Genomic DNA, 20,378 nt, shown 5'->3' on the forward strand with positions numbered 1-20,378 from the left:
TCGGGGCTATGTTGAACTATGTCAACAAGAGTGGCAGAAGGAACCATTGTCTGGTCATAATATACACTTGGGAAGGGTTTTGATGACACCATGACTTTGTGCCTGTGTTCAGGTCACTGGAATACGGGTTGCCACCTTTCTAGTCAGAAACACTTTCTGCCCAGCCACAAGTCTCTTTAACAGTCTTGACTTGGTAAAGTGCATTTGCATACGTGATTCAGTAAGTGTCCTAGTAGGAGCCCTTTTGGTGCAATGGTTATGCACTCTGGTGCTAAATGAAAGGTTGGTTGGTTGAGTCCACCAGAAGTTCCTTGGGAGAATAGACCTGACAATGTGCTCCTGAAAAGATTACAGCCTAGGAAACACTGTAGGGCAGATCTACTCCATCCTATAGGGTTGCTATGAGTCGGAGTCGACTCAATAGCACACAACAAATGTCATATTCTCCAATTTTCACTTCTTGTAACCTTAAAATTCTCTTTCTCCCTAAAAGATATAAAAATATATTGTTGAATCAAACCATATAAGACATCCCCCTACCATAATCATGGTCTGAAGTAACTGAATTAAATGGTTTTGAATTATGTAAAAATTTCTTATAGAAAAGTGAATGAATATTAGGCTGAGAAAGAGTAATTATGTGAAGAGCTTAATAGTGTGCTGTATTAGTCTTGAAGTAACTAAGAGTTCTGTATACAAAGTTTTGAGGAAATGGCATTAAAGTAAGTATATATATTAAATTCAATCTGAGTGAGGTCTGAAGAACTAATATACTTTATGTTTTCTACAGCATGCTTTTCCTGCCTCGGAGTGACAACAGTAAATCCAAGATGCTCTCCAAAATGACTTTAGACCGTGGATATGAAGAACCATTGACTTCTTAGAAAAAATGGGAAAATATTTGCCAGAAAATTGATGTTTATGATAATATATGACATCTAACTATTACACGAAAGCAAAGTTTGAGTTCCCTGAAATGCAAGCCATTTTTAATGTAACGAACATTAAAAAAAAAAAAATCTTTGTTTTTTGTCATTGAATATATGTGTTCAGTGGGGGTCTCTTGATTTCCTTGAAGTTTGCTTCACCTAAAGGTCAGAAATGTAAATTACTATTTACTAGACCAAACAAGGAGTCCTGGTTGTGCAATGGTGAAGCACTTGGCTGATAACTGAAAAGCTGGTGGTTGGAACCCACCCAGCAACTCTGTAACTGGATGGGAATGGGTCCTGCCTGGTGCAATCCCTTGAGTCAATTAAGAGACACCAGGTCTTTGAGAAAGACAAAGCGGACTTTATTGAAAACAGGTCATGCAAGGAGCTTGGAGACTAAGTCTCAAATCAACCTCCGCAAGGTTGGGGATTTTAGGGCAGTTATAGGGTTCAGGATAGGGAACTTGTGCACAATTCACGAAGTCTGGGACTAGGTGGGCAATTTCAGGAACTAATTAACATGTATGGGATGCAGTGGGGGTGCAATATGACAGCTGAGAATATGATAAATGAAGTTTATCTAAGGCCAGTTTTTGAGCTTATCACTCATGTCCAAATGGAGGGTGGCAGTTGATGAGTAGTGAAGCAGACTTGAGCAGAGAAGCAGTTAAGATGACTTTGTGTTGTTACACAGAAATGCCTTATCAGCAACTCACAGGTCCAGGGGGCAGTGATGTGAGAAGGGGGAACAGTTTAACCCTATCAGTTACATTCCCTCCTCTGGTTTTCAGGGTCTTCAATCTTGAAGCTAGGTCTTTATGTAAGTGCTGGTCCAGACCTCCGGAACTTTTGAGCTTGCTGACCAGTATAAGAATGTGCACTGTAGGATCTGAGGTTTGTTAAGTGAAGGGGAACCCAGTTGGATGCCTGAAGCATCATGATGTTCACAGCTGTTAGGTGAGTTTGAATTGACCTGATAAGACAGTGAAAGTGTCAGGGCAAAAAAGACAGCTTAGTAAAAGAATGATCAGCAGAGTAACAATGAGCCAGAGCCAGTGGAAATTGGGAAACGGGGAAGTTCTCTGTGACCACCAATCAGATGGAGCTTTTCCCTGCTGTAAAAGAGAAGGAAGAACACAATGATTGCCAAGGCAGTAAAGGCCATGTAAACATTAAGAGCACAATCATGATGGAGGGTCTCCCAGTTGAAGGGGCACAGGTTAGGCATTAGCTTTGTTTTCCTTTGTAAACAGATATTTTAAGTCCTGCACAGACTCACAAGTCCATTTTTTATGTTGACGTTGTTCTTGTTGCAGAGGATCTGACGTTGTTCTTGTTGCAGAGGATCTTCCGGTGCAGGTTTGAGGCGAGTGTGATGCACTGAAACTTTGATGTTTTTGAGTTTAGCTGCCAAGTGAGTGGCTAAAGAACAGTGTACAGTCCAGTCCACAGGGGTTCAAGGGGTCCCGTTTTCCAGGTTTTCAGCAGAGCTTGGTCACCAGGCTAGAATAGGTGAAGCTGGGCATCAACAGAATATTTCAGATAGCTGAGAGCATGCCTGTGAATATAAGATAGGCCATCAGACAGAGACAACAAATATTTTCAGAGAGCAAGCTCCCCAGTGGCAGAAACCTGAGTATCGGTTGAAGGCAAGTAATTTTTAAGAAACGGTTTTCCATACATGATTTCAAAAAAGGTTCAATTTGAGCCCACTTCTGGGGGTAATCTGTACTCACAAAAGGGCTAAGGGCAAAGCTTGGGGCCAGGTTATTTTCGTCCCTTGACAGATTTTGGCAGTTTGGTTTTTTGCATGTGATTTATCTTTTCAACTATTCCACTTGACTGTAGTCTCCAAGCTGAATGTAAGTTCCAACTGATTCTTTAATTTTTAAAGCATTTTTGTTTAATTTGTGAAGTAAAGTGAGATCCGTTGTCACTTTCAATCATTGTAGGCAGGCTGAATCTGGGAATGATTTTATTAAGGAGCCATTTTGTAGCTTCTTATATTTTCTCTGTTTTACAAGGGCCATTTATGAAAATCTATTGTTGCTCTCCATTCAGCTGTTTGTTTGAGATCTCTAACAGTGTAATTTGGGGATGTTTTTCGAAGTTATAAAGGGTTACATCTGGATTTGAAATGAGCTGGTCAGACAAGTGCAGCCAATTGAAATAGACTTCTTCAATAGTTTGGAGGCCGTCATGCGCTGGCTCACCTGCAGGGTTTATTGACAGGGTTTGTCAACAGGCTGGCTGGGTTCAAGGTATAAATTACCTTGAGCAAGACCTCTGGATAGTCCAGGAACTGGGCTTGGTGGCGGGGCATTCAGCCTGCTGTGAGCCAGACCCTGCCTTTCTGTTCCAGTATGGTGAGAACTGCATGAGGCACAAACACAGTCACAGGCTGACCTAAGGTAAACTTTTCAGCTTCTGCTAAAAGAAGGCAAGTTGCTGCTACTGCTCTAAGACAGGTTGGCTACCCCTGAGGGACTGGATCTGGAAGTTTAGAAAACTATGCTACTGGTCTTTTTCAAGGACCTAGTTGTTGAGTTAAGACCTCTGCTGCGACTTCCCCCTTTTCATGTACATACAGTTCAAAGGTCTTTCTGAGGTCCGGGAGTCTGAGTGCTGGGACAGGCTAGCTTTTCCTTGTTTTTCAAGAAGGCTTGTTTACCCTCATCTGTGCATTTGAAATGGTCTGTGTCCTTTCCTAGGGTGGCTTCATAGAGAGGCTTTGCTATTAACTTAAAGTTCAGGATCTAAATCCTGCAAACACCAGCCATACCTAGAAAGCCTCGAAGTTGTCTCCAAGTGGTCAGGGAGGAGATCTGAAGGATCACTTGCTTGCTTTTGGAAGCAAGGCCTGCTGACCTTGAGAAATCTGGAAGCCTAGGTAAATTACCTTTCATTGTGAAATCTGAAACTTGGTGGCAGACACTCGAAAACTGGCCTGGGCTAGAAAGTTCAAAGTTAGAATTGTGTTTTTATCCGAGTCCTCTTTGGTAGGACTAGCAACAAGGAGATCATCTACATATTGCAGAAGGAGACCTCGAAACATCTGTAGACCCCAGAGAAGCTTTGCCAGGGCTGTTCCAAACATGGTGGGGCTATTTTTGAACTCCTGAGGGAGGACAGTCCAGGAATATTGTTTTTCCCCATGAATAGGGTTCCTCCCATTGAAAGGCAAATATTTCCTGAGTTTCAGGGGCTAAAAGAATGCAGAGGAAGGCATCCTTCAGGTCTAGGACAGTAAATCAGGCATAGTCTGGAGACAGGGAGGTTAGGAGGTCATAAGTGTTTGGAACTATAGGGTGCAGGTCTTCAGTTACCTGATTGACTGTGTGTAAGTTCTGCACAAACCCATATGTTCCTGTTTTTGGCTTCTTTACCAGGAGCACCGGAGTGTTGAAAGCAGGTTTACGCTGGCAGATGAGCCCTGCTTGTAGAAGTCTTTTTTGTTACCCCAATTACTTGCATAGTTTGGGGAGAAAGTGATCCTTTCAGGTGATTCAAAACAGAATAGGTTGTTTCTGTATCAACAAGAAAATCTACTCAGTTATTTCCCACCTTTAATGTAACCAGGGGCTCAGATGGATGAAGGTGGATAGATGCTCCTGGTCCTTCTCAGTCTGAATCTTTGTGCTAGGCAGATTGAAGCATCTCAGGGACAGCTGGGCTTTGGCTGGGTTTCTGGTTTACACATTCCTTCTACCAGTGACCCTCCTGTTTACAATAAGCATACTGATTTCAACATAGGAGAAGGAGGATTCGGACAATCCCCAGGGCAGTTGACCCTTCAGATGGTTATGCTGGCCTGGTTCTAAAGGTCCCCAAACCAGAGCAGCTGAGAGGAAAGCTGCTTGCTGTTTGAATACTGGGTTTCTTTCTTTTCCTGGACCTGGTCTCTGTTGGTATACACTTTAAAGGCTATTTCAATTAATTGTGCTAGGCTCATACCTAGACTCGCCTGGGCTTTTTGTAACTTTTTTCTAGTGTCTGGTGCACTTTGTCCAATAAATACCATGTTTATCATTTTTGTGTTCTCTGGGTTTTCTGGGTATACATCTGTATATTGTCAGAATGCGGCAAAAACTCTTTCAAGGAAGGCAGATGGATCCTCAGTCAGTTCCTGATGGACCTCATAGACCTTATTTAATTTTTTCTGTTTTGAAGCACTTCCTTTCAACCGTGCAACAAGACACATCCAAAAATGGTTGAGCCTGCCATTCTCCAGAGGATTATTAGGGTCCCAGCTAGGCTCAGAAGAAGGTATTGCTAAATCAGGAGCTTGTTGAATAGGGTTGTTGGGCTGATGGAGATGTTCTGCTTTTTCCCTGGCTTTCCCTAAGATTAATCTCTGCTCCTCCAGCTCAAAAGAATATCTAAGAGTGCCTGACAAACAGCCTAGGTAGGGCAATAGGTGGCAAAGATGGAAGTGAAAAGATCTGCCATAGTTTTTGGTCCTCTCAATAAGGAAGGAGATTGTTTTTCGAACTGAAAAAATCAGAAGTAGAGAATGGAATGTGTACCCAGACTAATCCTGGAGTTCTACTTTCCTCCCACCTGGTAGGAAGTTGTCTTAGTGGACACCCTGTTGCCTTTTGCCCTGTTTCAGGTAGAGAAATCCCCCATCCGAATGTCACACCACTTCAAGTGTGTGGCAGGGAAAGCATTTCTGATATTGTCTCAATTGGCCCAGAGAGTTCTGGCAGATACAATGTTGGGGCTGACAGTGGAGGAAGAGGGGAAATATCATCCTCCCCTGGGGAATCAAAGACCTTTTGTCTCTTTACCTCAGTTTGAACCATAACTCTACATTGCTTTTGAATGTTTTTGTTGTTATAAGGACATAAAGTCATCAACATACATTTTATCATCCTATTTACTTTCCCAGGTGCAAAACAAGTCTAACCGGAGAATAGTATTACAACTTAGGGAACAATTTTGAGGCTAACGTTCCTCATCAGCCAATTGACATTGTGGCTACCCAATATCACAGAAAAATTTCATCCTATTTTTTTTTTCCATAGGATCATAACCAAAAAAAATCCCAATTAGTTAGGATGCATCCTAAGGGGCTACACACTGGTATATTTAGTGTGTTCCCCATACTTGAGCCTAGGCCAAAATCAGAAACCAGAAAAACCAGGAGTATTAGAATCACAACAGCCAAGGTGCAACAGGGGTTTCTTATGACCAGAGCAGTATAACCATCAACAACACAGATTTTGGTAGAAACAGATTCTGATAGAAACGGCAGTTCTCTTGAGCTCACACTGGCATAAACATCCCTCACCCAGATTCTGCAGAAATAGCAATCCTCTTAGGCTTGCACTGGCATAACCTTCACCCACTGAGATTCTGACAGAAATGGCAGTTCTCTTGGGCTCTCACTGGTATGACCCTCAACCACCCAGGTTCTGACAAAACAGCAGTTCTCTTGAGTTCTCCCCAGGATCCTAAGTCATTCACCCCCTCAGAAGCCCTTAGGTACTTGTGACACCACTTGCACAGTACTCACCAAATTAGGATCCTTACCCAGAGTCCATTTCTCTGTCTCAAAAAAAGCAGGTCAGCATGGTTCCGGGCACAGCTCTGGCCGTGAAGGTCGGTTCCACTGTAGTCTCCCAGAGAAATAAGCCTGTGTGCTCTAAGGTGAGGCGGTCATGCCCAGTGGCCGGAGGTGCTCCCAGGAGCTGGGCAGCCAAAGTTAGAAGCAGAATAAAGGTCCCATCTGGGTCGCCAGAATTTATAACTGGATGGGAATGGGTCCTGCCTGATGTGACCATTCAAGTCAATTGAGAGACACCAGGTCTTTGAGAAAGAGAAAGTTGACTTTATTGCAAGCTGGTAAAGCAAGGAGCTTGGAGATTAAGCCTCAAATCAACTTCTCTGAGGATGGGGATTTTAGGGCAGTTATAGGGTTCGGGAGGAAACCCTGGTGGTGTAGTAGTTAAGAGCTACAGCTGCTAACCAAAAGGTCTATAGTTCGAATCCACAAGGCACTCCTTGGAAACTCTATCGTGGCAGTTCTATTCCATCCTAAAGGGTCGCTATGAGTCAGAATTGACTCAACGGCAGTAGGTTTGGCTTTTTTTTAATAGGGTTCAGGTTAGGGAACTTATGCGTATTTCATGAAGTTTCTGACACTAGACAGGCAATTTCAGGAACTAATTAACATGTATGGGGGTGCAGTGGGGGTGCGATATGACGGCTGGGGGGTATGACGCATGAAGTTTATCTAAGGCCAGCTTTGTGGCTTATTGCTCATGTCAGAATGGAGGGGGTGCGGTTGGTGAGTCGTGAAGTGGTCTCGAGCAGAGAAGCAGTTAAGATGACTTTGTGTTGTTACACAGAAATGTCTTATCAAGAACTCAAAGGTCCAGGAGGTGATGGGAAGAGGGAGAACAGTTTAACCCTGCTATTGGTTACAAATCCACAGGAGAAAGACCTGGTAATCTGCCTTTGTAAAGATTACAGTCAAGAAAAACCTATGGGGCAGTTCTACTGTGTCACACGGAGTTAGTATGAGTTAGAATTGACTCTACAGCACCAATGAGAACAAGAAAGACTGGCGAAAAAGTCATAGACATTTCCCAGCAAATAAGGCAGAATGATTCAGTGGAGAACAATGAAGCAAAGGAGACAGCTTTTCCTTGTACCTCTTAATTGCCAAAAGGAATTCACTGATTTATCATGGCGTTAAAACTCTTTTATAGTAGGCACAAATGGTTAAGCACTCAGCGGCTAACTGAAAGGTTGGTGGTTCAAACCCACCCAGTGGCTCCACAGGAGCCTGTTCATCCGTGAGAAAATCCTATGGAGCAATTCTACTCTGTAACACATGGGGTTACCATGAGTAGAAATCAACTCAATGGCAGTGGTTTTGTTTTTTGTCTTTTATGTTTCGTCACATGCATTTTACTCATTAGTGTATGGAGACAAGCTACCTGTTGTAAGTCTCAAGGACTATACAAGTAATTTGCTTAAAAATGAAATATTTACACCCCTTCCTCACTAACATGGTTACATTCTAAAGAACAGGTAATTATTTGAAAATCAAAGTTATTCGAGACTTCAGGCAGCACCCTGTCTTTGTGGCAGAAGTACCCCCACTCACAGCTCTTAGGGCGCCCACAACACGTCATTAAATGTACCTGTTGAAGCCAGCCCACTTTCCCCACCATGCCTTCTCCTCTGCTGCGGAGCCTGAGGGTTGAGGGTGGTTGTGGCGGTGGTCGGCGGTTGCCCACAGCCTCTAGAACAGCTGGGTCCCATCATCAGCTGGCCGAGCTCCAGGCCTTCACGAGGACCCCCACGTCTCACCTCTCTACCTTGCCGCTCCACTGGCCCTGGAGAGGGACCTTAACAGCGGGCAGCTCCCTGGCCTGTAGACAGGTAAGGCCAATCCACCAGGGCCTGGTAGAGGCTACAGAGGTTGAAGAGAGGCTTCTTTGGAATAAAATAGTTCCGAGCCCCCTGTCCCCAACTCCTACAGCCCTGTCTCCTGGTCCCTCCACATGGCCCAGTGTCTCATGCCTTCTGAAAGCCTCCAGCCAGCACTGTTATCACCACAGGTGACCTGGCTCCTCTGCCTGCCCAGGTACCAAGAACCACCAAACCACCAGTGGCCAGAGAGTCTTTACTCCCTCTCATAAACCTCACCCTTTTCCTCCTCTCCCTCTTGTCTGGACTCCTCCTTAATGTGAAAAATAGTTCAATGGTAGATTTTTTACTATTTCCATAAATTATAAATGTCATATAATGATACAGTCAATAAGTGAGGGGTAGGTGTATTTGGCTAAATATGTTTTTAAAAAATACTCACTTTGCCACTTTTCCCTAAATACAGTATACACAGTGATAGAAATTAATCTAAATTTCAACTTTCCATCAACCTGTAGCAAGCATTTAAACAAAACACGCAAGCAAGCAAAACCTAACCAGGAATCCAAACCCATTGCCATCAAGTTGATTGCGACTCATAGTGACGCTGTAAGACAGAGTAGAACTGCCGCATAGGGTTTCCAAGGAGTGGCTGGTGGATTTGAATTGCTGACCTTTTGGTGAGCAGCCGAGCTCTTAACCACTGCACCACCAGGGCTTCTAAACTAGGAACACTTATCTGTTATTAAGAGACAACCAATTCATGTTTTTCCCTGATTTCACAATAAGAAAGAACAATTGTTCAAGTATCAATCATAACCTGGGTGACGGGCATCCCATTTGGGAGCTTGTTTTTGCCACCACAAAGCCAGTCTGCACTGGGTGGATGTCTGTGGCTTCAGTCAACATTGACCGTCTATACCACAAAAGAGCAAGGCATTAGCCCTTCTCTGGTTATGTCTGATGGTGAAGCCCTCCTTTAATCGATTCTAGTCATCTAGGGGCTTCTTTATGAAACATTCCCCAAAAGGCAGCAGCCAGTTAAGGTTGAGGGTGATCCCAACATTCCTCTCCACTGAGTAATGAAGTTCTCAAAATCTTTTTTTTTTCTTTTTTTTGCAGTTTAAGTGAAAGTTTACAATTCAAGTTAGTCTCTCATACAAAAATTTATACATACATTGTTATGTGACCCTAATTGCTCTCCCTATCCTGTGACAGTACACTCCTCCTTTCCAGCCCTGATTCCCCATGTCCATTCAACCAGCTCCTAACTCTCTCTGCCTTCTCATCTCACCTCCAGACAGAAGCTGCCCATTTAGTCTCATGTATCTACTTGAGCTAAGAAGCACACTGTTCACAAGTATCATTTTATGTCCCATAGTCCAGTCCAATCTTTGTCTGAAGAGTTGGCACTGGGAACTGTTTTAGTTCTGGGTTGACAGAGAGTGCGGGGGCCGTGGTATCCGGGGATCCTTCAGTCTCAGTCAGACCATTAAGTCTGTTCTTTTTACTATAATTTGAGTTCTGCACCCCTCTCCTCTCTGCTCTGTCAGGGACTCTCTGTTGTGTTCCCTGTCAGGGTGGTCATTAGTGGTAGCTGAGCACCATCTAGTTCTTCTGGTCTCAGGCTGATGAAGTCTCTGGTCTTTGTGGCCCTTTCTGTCTCTTGTGCTAATACTTTCCTTGTGACTTTGGTGTTCTTAATTCTCCTTTACTCCAGGTGAGTTGGGACAAATTGATACATCTTAGATGGCCCCTTTCTAGCTTTGAAGACCCCAGATTCCACTCACCAAAGTAAGATACAGAACATTTTCTTTATAAACTTTGTTATGCCAATTGATCTAGATGTCCCCTGAAAGCATGGTCCCCAGACCCCTGCCCCTGCTACTCTGTCCCTCAATGTGTTTAGTTGTATTCAGGAAACTTCTTAGCTTTGGTTTAGTCCAGTTGTGCTGACTTCCCCTGTAGTGTGTGCTGTCCTTCCCTTCACCCAAGACAATTCTTATTTACTATCTAGTTAGTGAATAATGCTCACCATCCCACCCCACCCTTGTAACCATCAAAGAATGTTTTCTTCTGTGTTTAAACCTTTTCTTGAGTTCTTATAATAGTGGTCTTCTACAATATTTGTCCTTCTGTGACTGACTAAATTCACTCAGCATAATGCCCTCCAGATTCCTCCATGTTATGTTTCACAGATCCATCGTTGTTCTTCATCGTTGTGTAGTATTCCATTGTGTGAATATATCATAATTTGTTTATCCATTCGTCTGTTGATGGGCATCTAGGTTCTTTCCATCTTTTTGCTATTGTGAACAGTGCAGCAATGAACATGGGTGTGCGTATATCTATTCATGTGACAGCTCTTATTTCTCTAGGATATATTCCAAGGAGAGGATTGCTGAATCATATGGTACTTCTATTTCTAGCTTTTTAAGGAAGCGCCAAATCAATTTCCAAAGTGGTTGTACTATTTTACATTCCCACCAACAGTGTATACGTGTTCCAGTCTCTCCACAACCTCTCCAGTATTTATTATCTTGTATTTTTTGGATTAATGCTAGCCTTGTTGGGGTCAGATGGTATCTCATTGAACTTTTGATTTGCATTTCTCTAATGGCTAATGATGGTGAGCATATCTTCACTTGTCTGTTAGCCACCTGAATGTTTTCTTTGGTGAAGTGCCTATTCATATCCTTTGCCCTTTTTTCAATTGGGTTATTTGTCTTTTTCTTTTTGAGGTGTTGCAGTATCTTGTAGATTTTAGAGATTAGATGCTGACTGGACATGCTGTAGCCAAAAGATTTTTCCCTGTCTTTGGTTGTCTTTTTACTCTTTTGATGAAGTCTTTTGAAGAGCATAAGTGTTTGATTTGCAGGAGCTTCCAGTTATCTAGTCTCTCTTCTGGTGCTTATGCATTGTTACTTACGGGTTGTATTGTGTTTATGCCATGTATTATGTCTTCTAGCATTGTCCCTATTTTTTCCTCCATGATCGTTATTGTTTTCGATTTTATATTTAAGTCTTTGATCCATTTTGAGTTAGTTTCTGTGTGTGGTGTGAGGTATGGATCCTGTTCTAGATTTTTGCAGATGGATATCCAGTTATGCCAGCACCATTTGTTAAAGAGACTATTTACGGACTTCGGGCCTTTGTCAAATATCAGCTGCTCATAGGTGGATGAATTTATGTCCAGATTCTCAATTCTGTTCCATTGGTCTATGTATCTGTTTTGACTACCGTGGCAGTATAATAGGTTCTAAATTCAGGCAGTGTGATGGCTCCCACTGTGTTCTTCTTCTTGAGTAATGCCTTACTTATCCGGGGCCACTTCCCTTTCTATATGAAGTTGGTGGTTTCTCCATCTCATTAAAAAATGCCATTGGAATTTGGATCAGGATTGCATTGTATCTGTAGGTCGCTCTGGGTAGAATTGACATTTTCACAATGCTGAATCTTCCTATCCATGAGCAAGGAATGTTTTTCCACTTATGCAGGTCTCTTTTAGTTTCTTGCGGTAGTGTCTTGTAGTTTTCACCATCTAGATCATTTCCATCTCTGGTTAGATTTATTCCTAAGTATTTTATCTTCTTGGGGGTCAAGATCTATTTTAGTAGGATTTCATCAGGCAGCTGCTTGTAATGGTCTACAGAATGACTCCAAGTTTTTCATTGATTAACCCCTTCCAAAACCAATTGCCACTGAGTCAATTCTGACTCATGGTGACCCTATAGAAAAGAGTAGAATGGTCCCATAGGCTTTCCAAGGCTAATCTTTAAGGAAGCCAGCTGTCACATCTTTCTCCCACAGAGGGATAGTTGGTTCTAACCGCTGACCTTTCCGTTAGCAGCTAAGCTCTTAACCACTGCGCCACCAGGGCACCTTGATTAACCCCTTCCTTTGATGGATTTCTGCCCTCCATTGTGAGTATACCCCAATTGAACTATCTTTTTCAGAAGCAATACCTCCAACAGGTGTAAAAAATTAATGGACTAGTTGCCTGGGTTCCTTTCGTCGGACCTCCATATTCCTGCTAGAGAGGGCAAAGATGAACCAAAGGAGATTCTGAGCTTACCTTTGCTTTTGCTCAGCCTTAAAGCAGGATCTGCCATTTGTTTGCGGTTCCCTATGCATTCCTTTTGCTAGCTGCTGAGGTCAAGGTATACTGTCATTTACATTTTATACCAAAGGTGGTTCAGCACCCACTCCAATATCAAGTTTATTTATTTCCCCTTTCTCAGAACCATCCTTTGATTTTATTAATAATTCCTTAGTGACTCATGGCTACCCCATGTGCTACAGAGTAGAACTGAGCTTCATAGGATTTTCTCAGCTGTAATCTTTTAAGAAGTAGATATCCAGGCCTTCCTTCTTTGGTGCCGCTGGGTGGGTTCAAACTGGCAACCTTTGCCTTAACAGCCAATGACAAATAGCTTGCACCACTCAGGCTCCTTGTGGCTGTCAGACAGGGCTCCATTTCAAAAGAAGACTCACAGAACCCAACATGACAATACTGACAATCTAGGGTTTATTACAGGAAAAGGATACAATCAACCCCCAGAATTAAAGGAAGGATGATCATACCAGGCTGCCTGACAACAAGGGGTCCAGAAAGGTCAGGCATGAGTTCCAATTATCTGCCCTTTCTTTCTGTGATGCATATTTTGTCTCTCATCAGGAACCCAACAGACCACCTTGTTGGCCAGGGTTTTTTACACCGGGTTGGTCATATAGGCATGTCTGGCTACACAACCAGCTCCAATGTCAGAGAGTTCTGGGATCGCATTGAGGGCAGCTGCAAATCACCAATCTCATTGTTACCAAGAAATACTGCTGGCAAGCTGGTAAAAATCACCTGGAAACTCCTCACATCCATGGTTACAATGCAACACTATTAATCAGCATGCTGCCTGCCTTGACTAAGCGTCCAATAGTTTACAAAATTACGAAAAATAGTTCTCTGCATACACAAGAAAATATGTGAAATTGTGAAAAGGAGGCTTTAAAATGGATTCTAAATACCATTAAATTCCTCTGCTTGTATAAAAATCTTGGAGTACAGTATGGCACACAGAAAATACTCATTCACTGTTATCTACAGAAATAACCACTATTGTTTCATCTAGAACACTGTATGCATGAGCAGCCACGGCTCACTCAGCAAATTTCACAATAGACAGAACTGTCCCAGGGTTTCAAAAGGAGCAGCTTGTGTACTTGAACCACCAAACTTTGTGATTAACAGCTGAGTTCTTAACTACTATGCAACCAGGGCTCCACTACCATATGAGGGACACAAAATCAGTTAGCATTTCCCATGTAAAAAAGGAAGTAGTTGTGCTTCTCAGAAATTCTCAGCCTTTGAGATTTAGAAAAACTGCTAGAAGAAGAGTGCAGATCTAAAGCTGAGTGAGGTGTGGAGTTGGGGAGGGTGGTGGTATCTGGGCAGAAAAACCAGGAAGCCCTTCCTCAGAGCATCTTCCAGCACTCAACAGACACACAGCAGACACCAAAGGCTTGAAAAAAGGTAGGTCCAGGGGACTTGCCCTCCTAGGTTTTGGGTCTTAAGGTTTTCTCATTGGTTGGTCCAAGGACTCTTGAAGGGAGTGGAATGAGAGAGGATGAGGCCACTTTTAGCTTCTAGTTTGGGGTGGTTCAAGTGTCCCTTTACAGGTACACTTTGGGTGTTTTGGGAGAAGTCTTTGCTAAAGAGAATGGGGACAAGGGAAGGTACATAAATTTGGGGACTGGTGATGGGTGGAGGAATACACTGTAGTTGTGGATAGCCGATATATGACACAGAAACTGTGACAAGACTAGCATTCAGATTATTTCCTAATTTGGAAGAAATGTCCCTCCTATCCATCCGATATTCTGTACTATTTTGGAGTCCTTGGTACTTGTATATTGGGAAGTTGAGCCTTGAAGAGTAAACACAAATTTTTGTCCTTGGGTAATTTACCTGCCCAGGTAATTAGCATATAGATTTCTGTGGTGTGAAAGTTTGTTGTTGTTGTTAGCTGCTGTCAAGTCACCTTTATTCATGGAGACCACATGTGTGTCGTGGTATGAAGGTTGTTGTTGTTACTGTGTGCCATTGAGCTCATTCTGACTCATAGAGACCCTATGTGAGAGGAGAGCTGCCCCTTAGGGCTTCTTAAACAGTTATATGAACTCAAGTTCAGACATCCTTGGGTAGACAGAGCACTAGCCCTGAGTGAGTAGATTCTGACCAATATTACCACAGAAATATGTTGTTGTTGTTCCTAGCTTCCTTCAAGTCGGTTCTGACTCATAGTGACCCTACGTACAATAGAATGGAACACTGCCCAGTCCTGTGCTATCCTCACAGTCATTGTTATGCTTGAGACCATTGTTGTAGCCACTGTGTCTATCCATCTTATTGAGGTTCTTTCTCTTTTATGCTGAACCTTTACCAAGCAAGTGCCCTTCTCCAGGGACTTACCCATCCTGATACCGTGTCCAAAGTAGGTGAGATGTAGTCTCCCCATCCTGACTTCTAAGGAGCATTCTGGTTGTACTTCTTCCAAGACAGATTTGTTCCTTCTTCTGGTAGTCCATGGTGTATTCAGTTTTCTTCACCAACATCACAATTCAAAGGCATCAATTCGTCGTGGGTCTTCCTTATTCATTGTCTAGCTTTTACATGCATATGAGGTGATTGAAAACACCATGGCTTGGGTCAGGCGCATCTTAGTCTTCAAAGTGACATCTTTACTATTCCACACTTTATCTTTTGCCCCAATTTCCAATGTAATGTGTCTTTTGATTTCTTCACTGCTGCTTTCATGGGCATTGATTGTAGATCCAAGTAAATGAAATCCTTGACAACTTCAATCTTTTCTCCATTTATCATGATGTTGCTTATTGGTCCCGTTGAGAGGATTTTTGTTTTCTTTATGTTGAGGTGTAATCCACACTGAAGGTTGTGGTCTCTGATCTTCATTAGTAAGTGCTTCAAATCCTCTTCACTTTCAGTAAGCAAGGTTGTATCATGTGCATAATGCAGGTTGTTAATGAGTCTTCCTCCGATCCTGATGCCCAGTTCGTCTTCATATAGTCCAGTTTCTCGGATTATTTGCTTAGCATACAGATTGAATAGGTATGGGGAAAGAATACAACCCTGACACATACCTTTCTTGATTTTAACTATGCAGTATACTTTTGTTCTGTTCCAACATCTGCCTCTTGATCCATGCACAAGTTCCTCATGAGCACAATGAAGTGTCCTGGAATCCCCATTCTTTGCAATGTTATCCTTAATTTGTTATGATCCACACAGTCGAATGCCTTTGCATAGTCAATAAAACACAGGTAAACATCTTTCTGGTATTCTCTGCTTTCAGCCAGGATCCATCTGACATCAGCAATGATATCCCTGGTTCCACATCCTCTTCTGAATCCGACTCGAATTTCTGGCAGCTCCCTGTTGATATACTGCTCAAGCTACTTTTGTATATTCTTTAGCAAAATTTTACTTGCGTGTGATATTAGTGATATTGTTCTATAATTTCTGTGTTCACTTATATCACCTTTCTTGGGAATAGTCATAAATATGGATCTCTTCCAGTCAGTTGGCCAGGTAGCTGTCTTCCAAATTTCTTGACATAGAGGAGTGAGCACTTCCAGCACTGCATCTGTTTGTAGAAACATATCATCTGGTATTCCGTCAGGTTCTGGAGCCTTGTTTTTCACCAATGCCTTCAGTGCAGCTTGGACTACTTCCTTCCGTACCATCGGTTCCTGATCATACATTACCTCCTGAAATGGTTGATGGACCACCAATTCTTTTTGGTATAGTGAATCTGTGTATTCCTTCCATCTTCTTTTGATGCTTCCTGCATCATTTAATATTTTCCCTGTAGAATCCTTCGATATTGCAACTCTAGGCTTGAATTTTTTCTTCAGTTCTTTCAGCTTGAGAAATGCCAAGGGTATTCTTCCCTTTTGGTTTTCTATCTCCAGGTCTTTGCACATGTCATTATAATACTTTATCTTCTTGAGCTGCCCTTTGAAATCTTCTGTTCAACCCTTTGACTTCGTCATTTTTCCTTTTGCTTTAACCACCCAATGTTCAAGAGCAAGTTTCAGAGTCTCTTCTGACATCCAGTTTCGTCTTTTCTTTTTTTTTTCCTGTCTTTTCAATGGTCTCTTGCTTTCTTCATGTATGATGTCTTTGATGTCATTCCACATCTCATCTGGTCTTCAGTCATTAGTGTTCAATGTGTCAAATCTGTTCTTGAGATGGTCTCTAAATTCAGGTGGGATTTACTCGAGGTTGTACTTTGGACTTGTTCTAATTTTCTTCAGTTTCAACTTGAATTTCCATATGAGCAATTGATGGTCAGTTCTACAATCGGCCCCTGGCCTTATTCTGACTGACAATGTCGAGCTTTTCCACCATCTCTTTCCACAGACGTAGTTGATTTGATTAGTGTGTATTCCATCTTGTGAGGTCCATGTGTATAGTTGCCGTTTATGTTGGTTAAAAAAAGGTATTAGCAATGAAGAAGTCATTCTTCCTGCATAATTCTATCATGCCATCTCCTGCATCATTTCTATCACTATCGCCATATTTTCCAACTACCGATCCTGCTTCCTTGTTTCCAACTTTCACATTCAAATCACCAGTAATTATCAATACATTCTTGTTGCATGGTCAGTCAATTTCAAACTACAGAAGTTGGTAAAAGTCTTCAGTATCTTCATTTTTGGCATTAGATGTTGATGTGTAAACTTGAATAGTAGTCATATTAACTGGTCTTCCTTGCAGGTGTATGGATGTTATACTGTCACTGACAGTGTTGTACTTCAGCATAGATCTTGAAATGTTCTTTTGGACGATGAATGCAACGCCATTCCTCTTCAAGTTGTCATTCCTGGAATAGTAGACCACATGTATATCCAATTCAGAATGGCTACTAACAGTCCATTTCAGCTCAAAATTCCTAGGATATTGATGTTTATGCATTCCATTTCATTTTTGACAACTTTCAATTTTCCTAGATTCATACTTTGTACATTCCACATTCCAATTAATAGTGGATGTTTACAGCTGTTTCTTCTCTTTTTTCTTCATGCCACATCAGCAAATAAAGGTCCTAAAAGCTTAACTCCATCCACATCATTAAAGTCAACTTTATTTTGAGGAAGCAGCTCTTCTCCGGTCTTATTTTGAGTGCTTCCAACCTGAGGAGCTCATCTTCCACCACTATATCAAACAATGTTCTGCTGCTATTCATTAGGATTTCACTGGCTAATTCTTTTCAGATGTAGATTTCTGGGTCCTTCTTCCCAGTCCTTTTAGTCTGGAAGCTCAGCTGAAACCTGTCCCCCATGGGTGACCCTGTTGGTATTTGAATACAGGTGGCATAGCTTCCAGTATCAAGTAAAACTGCAAGCCTCCATAGTATGACTAAATGACAGATGCCTGTGGGACAGAAATATACCAAGAGTACAGAGCCACTTGGAAGCATCATATGGATATAATATCACTGTCCTCAGCAAAGTACAAAGTCTTACTAGAGAGCTGTTTAATATAGAAAAAGACCAGCAAGGGTATTTGATAATACAGGGCCCACAGTTTCTAAAGCCTTTCTCTGATGGTATGTCTCAGAGATGAACAAAGAGGCTCCTTTGCATCTGAGAGAAAAAAAGTTCATGTACAACCATTTTGGCTTCTAGGGTGTAAGAGAGAAATAACACAGGTTTCTTAAACCACCATCAATATCATAATTGAGTAAGCCATTTATAAGAAGTTGGTGAGGAGTGAATTTGTGTTTGAGAGAAGGCAGAATGTATGTAATACCATTAGTGAATGAGAAGGAGCAGATGCTGAGGTGGGTTTTTGTTGCAGGGCAGCCGTGGAAGGGGTAGAACATTCCTAGCAATATGCTCAACATGTGTGAATGCCTCAATATAAGAAAGAGATTACTGATTTGGAAGAACTGAAATGAGTCAAATATATTTGGGGCTTTGGAAATAAAAAGGAGAGGGATTCAAGGTAAGTTAGGGTAATAGATGTAGGCTAAGTAGCAGAGGTTCTCCTCTCAACAACCCTAAAATTTTTAACTTTATACTAAGAGCAGTGAAATGCCAATGGAGGATTAAAGAGGGTAACACTATTGTCAGGAGCCCTGGGTGCACAGAAGTTAAGTACTTGTCTTCTAACCAGAAGGTTGACAGTTTCAACCCACCAGCTGTTCCCCAAGGAAGAAAGAAGTGGCACTCTGCTTGCTTAAAGATTCACAGCATTGAAGACCCTGTGGGGCAGTTCTACTTTGCCCAGTAGAATCACTGGGAATCAGAATCAACCTGCAGCAATGGATTTTAACACTATTGTCTTTTCCTTTTAAACAACAACTCTGACTACAGAGTGGGAAAGAATTATCCATACAGGGCCATGAGTGCACATGGTACAACATTGGGAAGCTAAGGAAATATTCCTAAGAAGTAGGATGATGGCTTGGTCTGAGAAGGTGGGAAAAGTGCACAGAATTGAAAACTGGTTGTGATCAGAAGGATCAGAAGAAGATGACTGGGCACAGAGGGTGAGTAATAGAAGGCATCAATGATGAACTCCTAGGTTTTTAACATGAACAACTGAGTTAATTATGGGTCCTTCCACTAAGAGAAGACACGAAGTTTTCTGTAACTCTCTTATGGTTTTTGTTACCTGTAGCTCTTGCCACTCTATATTAGGCACAATTATAGGGATCCAAAATAATCCTCTCTACACACTTCTCATTGTGCTACATTACTTTCTTTGAAAGAGAAATTTTGAGAAAGGCTAGATATTTGCTGTTTAGCTCTTTGAATGTTGGAATTGAAAGTTAATGCTCTTCCCTTCTGGGAGGAATTGCTAAATGGAGATCAAATTATAACCTTTATTATAATAACTTGAATTTAAGACTAGAGAGTCAGTTCTTCCAGGTCAAAATGGATTAGAGGTTGTGGGTTAGATTTAAGGCCAAAATGAAGGCCCTTATCTATTCTGCACTCCCCTCTAAAATCTAGCTCCTGTATTCTGCCCAGCGAATGCTCAAATGTACAGTTCAGTCTGAATACACCTACTCACCAATTACCATTATGTTGATTCTGACTCATAATGACCCAATAGGACAGAGTAGAACTGCCCTATAGGTTTTCCAAAGCTGTAATCTTTACAGAAGCAGACTACCACATCTTTCTCTCACAGAGCATCTGATGGATTTGAACCACTGACATTTTCGTTAGCCGCCGAGTGCTTTAACCACTCCTCTACCAAGTCTCCTGTACCTACTTGTCTTAGGCTGGGTTCTCTAGAGAAGCAAAACCAGCAAAGAATATAAGTATATATACATAGAGAGATTTATCTCAAGGAAGTGGCTCATGCAGTTGAAGAGGCTGTAATGTCCCAAGTCTGTTGGTCAGGAGAGAGGCTTCTCCTGATTCACATAGGTGCAGGGGCTGCGAAACCCAAGATTGGCATGTCAGGGAGCAGGGCTGTTGCTCACAGGCTGTGAAGATTGATGAATCCCAAGATCAGCAGGCAAGACCACAGGTAAGCTGCTAGCTCAAGTGCAAGAACTGGAGGTCAGACTAACAGGAGCCAGCTGCAGGATCCAGAATGAGCAAAAGCCTCCCACCCCTTCCAGAACATCTGCCCACACTCTGTGCAGGCCACACACCCAAAGAAACTCCCCTTCAACTGACTGGTTACTCACAGCAGATCCCATCAAGGGGGTGTTCACATATCAAATCTCAACAGGAAATTGACCACAACAACACATGACTGCCAAAACACTGAGAATCATGGCCCAACCAAGTGGACATACAATCTTAAACATCACACTACTCAACAGCATTTAATATGTAACCTACTTTACAAACTTGGTTATCATCAAAGCAGAGTTTGCAATAGAAAGAAAAGCACTGCCCTTTGCCTAGTCCTTTGTTGCGGTGTGATGAGTCACTTTTTTGTGACCTTTCTAGCCATGGTCTTGTAAATCCAACACAAGTGATTGGGTGAGACTGTACAAATATGACAGTTGTGGCCCACAA

The 20,378-nt window shown here is 42.2% G+C and overlaps 2 protein-coding genes across 4 annotated transcripts in view; both read left to right on the top strand.

Moving 5' to 3' along the window:
- Window positions 1-2,559, top strand: part of LOC111822934 (membrane-spanning 4-domains subfamily A member 4A-like) — a 109,594-nt gene extending 107,035 nt beyond the window's left edge. For all 3 annotated transcript variants that reach the window (XM_023743175.1, XM_023743173.1, XM_023743177.1), the window contains one exon: window positions 791-2,559. The gene's annotated coding sequence lies outside the window, so the exon portion shown is untranslated. The remainder of the gene's footprint in view (window positions 1-790) is intronic.
- Window positions 2,556-20,378, top strand: part of LOC101342297 (membrane-spanning 4-domains subfamily A member 4A-like) — an 86,947-nt gene continuing 69,124 nt past the window's right edge. The window contains exon 1 of the mRNA XM_023743178.1: window positions 2,556-2,581. The gene's annotated coding sequence lies outside the window, so the exon portion shown is untranslated. The remainder of the gene's footprint in view (window positions 2,582-20,378) is intronic.

The sequence above is a fragment of the Trichechus manatus genome, unplaced genomic scaffold (assembly GCF_000243295.1).
Source record: "Trichechus manatus latirostris isolate Lorelei unplaced genomic scaffold, TriManLat1.0 scaffold00240, whole genome shotgun sequence".
In the NCBI taxonomy this organism is placed as follows: Eukaryota; Metazoa; Chordata; class Mammalia; order Sirenia; family Trichechidae; genus Trichechus; species Trichechus manatus.